The sequence below is a fragment of the Grampus griseus genome, assembly GCF_964374135.1.
Source record: "Grampus griseus genome assembly, chromosome: 4".
Classification (NCBI taxonomy): Eukaryota; Metazoa; Chordata; class Mammalia; order Artiodactyla; family Delphinidae; genus Grampus; species Grampus griseus.
The window spans coordinates 89,817,786-89,826,220 of record NC_138997.1 but is presented as its reverse complement, the minus strand read 5'-3'; positions in this window follow the sequence as shown (position 1 = coordinate 89,826,220).

The window sequence follows — 8,435 nt, the reverse complement described above, 5'->3', positions numbered from 1 at the left end:
TTTATTTTTTGCGGTATGTGGGCGTCTCACTGTTTCGGCCTCTCCCGCAGAGTACAGGCTTCGGACGCGGAGGCTCAGCGGGCATGGCTCACGGGCCCAGCTGCTCTGCGGCATGTGGGATCTTCCCAGACCGGGGCACGAACCTGTGTCCCCTGCATCGGCAGGCAGACTCTCAACCACTGTTCCACCAGGGAAGCCCCCGATCAGTGACTTTAATTCATGTTCTCTGTGGACCAGTTAAGATAAACACAGCTTCTTCTCCAAAGGGAAACTCATAATTCACTCTATATTAGTGTGAGGAGACACTGACCCTCCTTGGAAAGGGTTACTAAATGCTGATTCTCCTTTCATATACTGTGGTGAAAACTAAGCTATAGCTACTTGTTGAGATTATTTAATATAACTCTGACTGAAGAACGAGGCATCAACGATTTGAATATTTAAAACGTGTACAAATAAGATTTAAGAAATTGAGCATGTGATCAAAACTTCCTGAAAACCCACATCAGAGGCACGTGACACCCCATGCTCCTTAAGAATAGGACCAAAGAACAGATAAACCAATTTTAGCAAAGTTTTTACCCCGATTGAGGTAATCTTCAGATAACACAACAGGAATTATTGTTTCCTTAGAAATTGGTAGGATGATACTTTCCAAGGACTTGGGCTATTTTATAATACTATACACTGGTAACAGACACAAACATGAAATGTTATATTTATTCAAATATAACAAAATAGGCAGTTTGAAATAGATGAAAAAATATGTATCATACAAACACTGATCAAAGGAAAACGAGTGGCTAGATTAATATCAGATAGAGTCAACTTCAGATTAAAGAAAATTATCAGAGAAAGAGCGGGGCATTTTATAATATAATAGGGTAATTCCACCAAGAAGACATAACAGAACTGCAAAATATGTGAAGCCACAATTGATAGAACTGAAAGGACAAATAAACAAATACACAGGTTAAACCTGGAAAGTTCAACATTCCTCTAAACAATTGATAGAATAACTAGCCAAAGTCAGCAACGATATAGAGGAACTTAAAAACACCATCCACCAATAGGACAATCAAGAATTATAGAACATTCCATCCAACAAGAGCAGAATATATACTATTATCAATTGCCCCTGGAAGACATAGGAAAATAGACTTTATATTGTGCCGTAAAACAAACCTGAACATTTAAAAATTATTTCTATCATACAGACTGTGCTCTCAAACAATAATGGTATCTAATTTAAAAACAATAACAGAAAAATTAAAGAAAATATCCAAACACTTGGAAACAAAACCACACGCTACTAAATAATACATGGGTCAAAGAGGAAGACTCAAAGGGAAATTTTTAAAAATACATTGAACTCTAGAAAGTGAAAATGCATCACATAATAAATGTGGGATAGCTAAATCAGTGCCAAGAAGTAAATTGATAGAATTAATGCATGTACTAGAAAAATGAAAAAAAATCAGATTAATAGTCTAAACTCTTACCTCAAGAACTTAGAAAAAGGAAAAAATAAACCCAAACCTAGCAGAATAAAGAAAATAATAAAGAACAGAAATTATTAAAATTTAAAACAAAAAAATACAGAAAAGTAAGAAAACAAAAAGCTGGTTTATTAAAAGATTAATAAAATGTAAGTAAAAAGTAAGACTACAGTAAGACTGACAATGAAAAAGAAAATAAGATAAAAATTATGAATATCAGGAATTAAAAAAAGATATTGATAGAGACTCTGCAGACCACAAATGAATAATAAGGGAGTATTTGGAACAATTCCAAACGTATAAATTTGACAACACAGATGAAATGAAACAATTCTTCATAAAGAACAAGATACCACACTCATGCAATATTACATAAATCATTTGAATAGTCTTTGTAACTATTAAGGAAAATGAATCATAATTTGAACACCCTCTAAAATAAAAACCTCCACAACTTCCCACCTCACAACATCTCAGCTCACCTTTTACATCATCTCTTAGCTTTATGTAGCAAGCAGCTTGTTACAGTTGTCACTGACAGCACCTTGACTCACTGCTTTGTACATCTTTCCCTAAATTCCCTGGACTCCTGCCATAAACTGTGCAGGATTCAATCATGTATGTCTTGGAAGTGTTAGGAAATACATAGCAATCGTTGAACAATTGATGACAAGGACCAAAGGATGTTCTCTCTCCTCTTCTCTGACTCTATAGATCATTGTTATGTGTGTTCTAGACAGTTTCTCAAAAGATACAGCAAGACTGAGTCTCAATTGCCTACTATTTGACTAACTGGAGTATATACCACAGTATCGACTTTCCCTCATATCTATTTTCCTGTCCCCAATCTCCAACTTCTGTCTTTGAAACTCCTACAAAGTTTCAAAGGACTACAAAGCCCTTGTCTCAAACTCTGCTTGCCAGTGGCAACCCAGTCTAAAACATATATTTTACAGGAGAAAAATTATTAGAGCAAGATTATGTTTTACCTATAGAAAGCATGTGTAAATAGCACAAATTACTTCTGCTAGCTTGGAACTCAGTACTTATTTAAACCTTACCAGATATCACAATGAAAATATTCACCCAGGATATAAAATGACAGTAAGACATTTTATAGATGTAGGACAGCTGACTTCTTCGGTGGGAAGGCAGGAATTAAATATGTAAATACGGTAAATTGATAGAACAATAATGTCAAGTTCAGGTTCATAAGAGTAAGGAAGAAGGTGCAATTGAATTTCTTCAGTAAATTTGGGAAAGATGCAGAAAAGGAGAAATTAAATAGTTTACATAGGAAAATATATTTGATAATATATGAATGTAAAAAATAATTATATGTCATTATAATACTGAAACATATAGATAGCATATGGATTTCAATATGCAGTATAGCTTTTTTACTAGACTTCCCAGGTCACAATTGGAACATTGAAAATTCTACACTGAGGAATTGAGAACCTCTATATTGATAAGCATACTTATAAAAATTTAAACAATAATTGCTTAAAACATTTATTTTTTATCCCAAATATTGTTGGGGCAAATTTTTATGTGTTTTCTCAAAAATACAATTATTGTTAGATCAAATAGTTTCCCCTCACTATTCGAAAGTAGAGTGTTCCTTTGAAACCCTTCCTAAGCCGAAATGGTGTAAAGGGAAAAAGCAATTACCTAGGATACATCTTGCTAAGGGATGCACAAATAAATCTAGATAAAGTACAGCTGCTCACAGATACAGTTCAAAGCTATGGTGACTTGATGCCGAGATGCTGAGTGTAGTTCCTGGGGAAGGAGCCTGGAGGCGTCATTCTCACTGCTTGGGGTGCACACTGCCTTTATAATGGCTCACTGCAAAACAAACACTGAATGCTATTTTAGTTCTAATGTAGATCTTTTGCAAAAGTGAAGTGCCTTGAAGTGAACTTTCGAAAAGCAGGGAATACCTGTAATTATTTCAGTAATTGCAATTTGAGAACCTGTCAAAACTTTAAGTTGTTCTATGAGAGTAGAGTAAGCAAAAATTGTAATTTGTAAAATCCCTTGCTTGAGACACAGTGCTGCTTTTTAAAAAGATAATTGTAGAAAGTCGAATAACATTTCTAAGATGCTTTCCATCCCCTCCCCCAACAACTGTCCCTTCAGAAAGGTTTTATTACAGATGAAAATACTAAGGACATGGGCTGTCAAAGCTTCAGTGAAATAATACCTAATTTTGAAGTATTGTCTCTGTATGTGTACTTATATTGTTAACTCTCCAAAGTATAAAAATATTTTCTAATCTACTCTATATGGCAGAAATATAAATGCCTTCCCTTTTTATCATTTAAAATAAGGTTTAAAAATAAAATTGCCTAGGACATTAGAAATAATTGCATGGGTATGAATTTTTTCCCTAAGTTATACTAAGGCATATTGGATAGGAAAACTGATTTTTATGTGAATAGAAATGAGAGGAAGTAACAATTTTAGAAACAATGTTTAAATGGAAAAAAAAAAGGCAAAAGGTGATACCAGGTATTTCTGTATTCCTGTTACCTACTTCTCTCTCAATTTTCTTCTTTTTGTACTGTAAATCAGAAGGGTTCTATAGGAGGATTATGTCAACAGTTATGGGCCAGAGGACCTGAGGTCCAATTCTTGTTCTACTCTCAAGATTTCTGAGATCCTTGGTCCATCACTAAACCCCACACAGTGTCAGTTTTCTCCTTTGTGCAGTGAGCATGGGTGCTGTATTAGCTGACTCTATATTTCTGTTCTCTATGAATATTATACATTTTTGTGCACACTGAGGAAATATAACTTTTGCCTTTTTTTTCCTTTTAAACATTGTTTCTAAAATTGTTACTGCCTCTCATTTCTATTCACATAAAAATCAGTTTTCCTATCCAATATGCCTTAGTATAATAACTTAGGGAAAAAATTCATACCCATACAATTATTTCTAATGTCCTAGGCAATTTTATTTTTAAACCTTATTTTAAACGATAAAAAAGGGAAGACATTTATATTTCTGCCATATAGAGTAGATTAGAAAATATTTTTGTACTTTGGAGAGTTAACAATATAAGTACACATACAGAGACAATATTTTTCATCCCAATTCATTAGGTTGTAAATTAATCTCTCAGAGGAGAAAACACACAACAAAATATTTACAAATATCTGGTATTCAAGTCACTATACCTAGACACTCTATCTTTCTTATTGAAAGTTGGCAATCACTATTTTACTGAGTCATCTTGAAGAGCATATTCTTGAAAACGTAGACTTTGAAAATGTAGGTCTTAAGTAGATCCTCATTCCTAATGTAATATTTATTGGCTTAGATATGAGGCATCACAAGAGACACTTTTACAGTAGAGTTGTGGATGTGTGAGATATCTAAGGCAAGTATAGGGACCATAGAGCAGGAACTGTTGAAGGCAGGAACAGGGAAAATTCATTACTAGATGCTAGCAGATATTGGGTCCTAGTAGGGCTGAGCCTGTAGGGATAGAGTTCTGACCAGGGACTCAGAACTTTGCAATGAAATAAGCTGAGTTAACTCAATCTTTGTTTCCCATCTCTTCTATTCTCTTTCCTTTTAATCAAAGCATGGATCATTTTGTTTGTTTGTTTAACCTATTAAGGCAGTTGTTAATTTCATTCCATTAAAAGTAGAGGCTCTGAAATAACCATGATTTTTTTTTAAACTCAGATTCAAGGAATTTGCTTGCAGCATTCATTTTTTAACTTAAGCCTCATAGATGTCAAAAGTAGCACACATAAGATCCAATCTTTTAAGATGTGAAAAACTTTGTGCCTCAGAATCCTATAATTGCCCTGTGTTAAAGGATTCAGGTTGCCTCATCTAATTTCCATGAAATATAGATATTAACATGATTTCATAGTTTTCTATTGGTCAACTTCAAAGATTTATGCAAAGAGTATACATCATAAGAGGCTCAAGAATCCAATCCTTTAACTTGGAGAGAAAAAAGGACAACTCTTTTGTATTTTCAGTCATTTTTGTTTTGCTTATCACATCAGTATAACTATGTAGATAGTACAATATATTCTCAGAATATATTGCAGTCATGAACATTTTTGACACGACTGCGTATCCATATACACAGGTGCCTTTCAAACACTCAAAAGATTTTTATTAAAGCTTTACTGGATAGAAATTAATTATATTAAGAAATTAATCATATTAAGAATTAGAAACTTTATTTTTAGATTGAAGTCCATGAATTCACCAGCTCACATTGTGTATAAATTCTATCAAAACATCTTTTAGGTATCACGTATAGAAGTTACCTTTGACTATTTCCCAGATGCTCATTAGCAACAAGTTTCTTTCATCTTTTAAATAAACACTTAATCACAAATAATAATAGAAAATTTACCCACCATCAAACTTACCAAACAAAGCACTAATGATACTTAAAAGCCGCAATGTGTATTTTTCTCATCACATTTTCCTTTATACTCTTCAGGGTGACCACCACCCTTAAATCTGTGTTTATCATTCTAAAAATTTTACCAGACTCTTCATTAAAGAATCCAAAAAACAATGAGAATGTGAAAAACAAATGATCGAAATCATTAGTTACCAAGGAAATGTCAACTAAAACCACAGTAGATACTGCTACATATTTTTTAAAAAATAGCTAAAATAGCCAAAAAACATAGGAAACATGAAGTGCTGGCAAGGATGTGGGGCAATGGGACCTCTTTTTTTTTTTCCTTTGCTGCTTTTAATATTTTTTCTTTGTGTTTAATTTTTGATAGTTTTATTAATGTGTGTCTTGGTGTGTTTCTCCTTGTATTTATCCTGTATGGGACTCTGTGCTTCCTGGACTTGATAAACTATTTCCTTTCCCATATTAGGGAGGTTTTCAACTATAATCTCTTCAAATATTTTCTCAGTCAATGGGACCTCTTATACAATGCTGAAGGGAAGGTAAAATGGTACAACCATACTGCAAAACATTTGGCAGTCTCTCCAAATGTGGACATACCCAATCGTATGACTGAGACAACGGACTCCTAGCTATTTAGCCAAGAGAAACAAAAGCATCTATCCATACAAAACAAAGACTATACAAAAATATTTATAACAACTTTATTTGCAATAGCTCAAAATTAGAAATGATCCAACTGTCCACAAATTATCATGTATATTCTATCCAATTGTCCACAAATTATAGTATATTCTTACAGTGGAATACTTTCAGCAATTAAAAAAAACGTTAATACACAACAACATAGATGATGAGTCTTAAAATTATTATGTTGAGAGAAAAAAGTGAACTGAAGAGAAGTACATACGACATGAACCACTAATATAAAATTAGAGAAAATGCAAACTACTTTAGAATGACCAAAAGCAGATTAGTCATAAACTGCAGACAGAGCTGAAGGAAGGAATGGGATTAGAAAAGGGCACAAAGAAATTTTTTGGGATAATGAAAATATTCGCTATTTTGATTATGGTGATGATTTTACAAGCTAAAACATATTCCAAAACTGAACAAATTGTACAATTTAAATATCTTCTGTACTTCAATTATATTTCAAAAAGTCATTAAAATAGATAATAGTCTGGTATCCACAGGGATGACATTGGAGTATTTTCAGATCAGTGGATTGTGAAGAATATTGTACCATATTCATACTTTTCACCCACAACTAAAATATATCATTCCTATAACCCTGAATTGTATTTGTGAGTTTTCATATATCTTCTTCATATTTTCTTCATATACCTCGTTGCTGGCAGATAACTTAATAATATATTACTTATTTACCCAGTGATTATTTATTAAGCACCTATTTATAGCAGAAAGTGTCCTAAGCACTAGGATACAGCAGAAAATAAAGTTCCTTTCTGGTAAAAAGAGATGCAAAATTAATAAGTGTATTACAAACTAAAATATGTGAAGTGGAATAATATTCCTAGTTCTTGAAAGAGTGAATGAGTGATTAAATGAATAAATGTAAATTTGTCTTGCAAATCCGAATATACTTTATATTCAGCTATGCTGTAGAATTGCTTCCAACTTAAAGAGGAAACCTAACAGTAGTTAAAGAAAGTTTACTTTTATCATAAAAGGTGAACTTTAGAGTGAGGCAATTACTGTCCTTGTTACAACCACTCAGTGTTCCAACTGTTACCCAGGCTCCCTCTTTCACCTTTCCTAGCCTTACTGTTATTTTGTTTGTTCCCATTCTTATTGCCTCTTTATTACAACATGGCTGCTGTTTTATCAGGCATTTAGAGTGGACTTAAAATTATCAATAGTAATTCTCCTCTCTCTTCCTCAACTCCAAAACCACTGGATACAGAGGTACAGAAATCAGACAGTTAAATATGTCATCTTTGTTTCTGATAGTCCTCACTTGGTGACATGTCTCAACACTGAAGTCAAATGAATTATCTAAAACACACTTGTTCAGCTGGACACACAAACACATGCCATGACCAGCACAGCTAGACTTTTGAAAGCCTCCGTTTCAAGGACAGATTTTACTGGTACATTTACATTCTGAATGACCAGAGAAAAACCTTTTTCCTCAGGACAAATGCTCCAAGGACTAGGCTACACATGCTGTTTCTTTCCTCAATCTTTCTTCCTCTCTGGGAAAGGAGTACAAGAAGCAGGAAGCTGATGGAAGCTGTCTCCACATTGATTATAAACCAAGATAATTTTCTATGGAGTGTTGAAAAAAAGTGGGGCCTGGATACCTACTTTTATTTGGGAGATGGCCTTCTTCAGTCTTTAACTGCTTTATCAAAAAGTATAAATTTAATGTGGGAATGACTCAAGAAGTAGCTGAACTTAGGCAATGAATAGAAGTCTACAATTAAAATAACAATGAATCTGAAGTGACATAAAAAATGTTTTGTGACCTTGGGCAAATTTCAAGTCTCTCTATAACAGTCTCTGA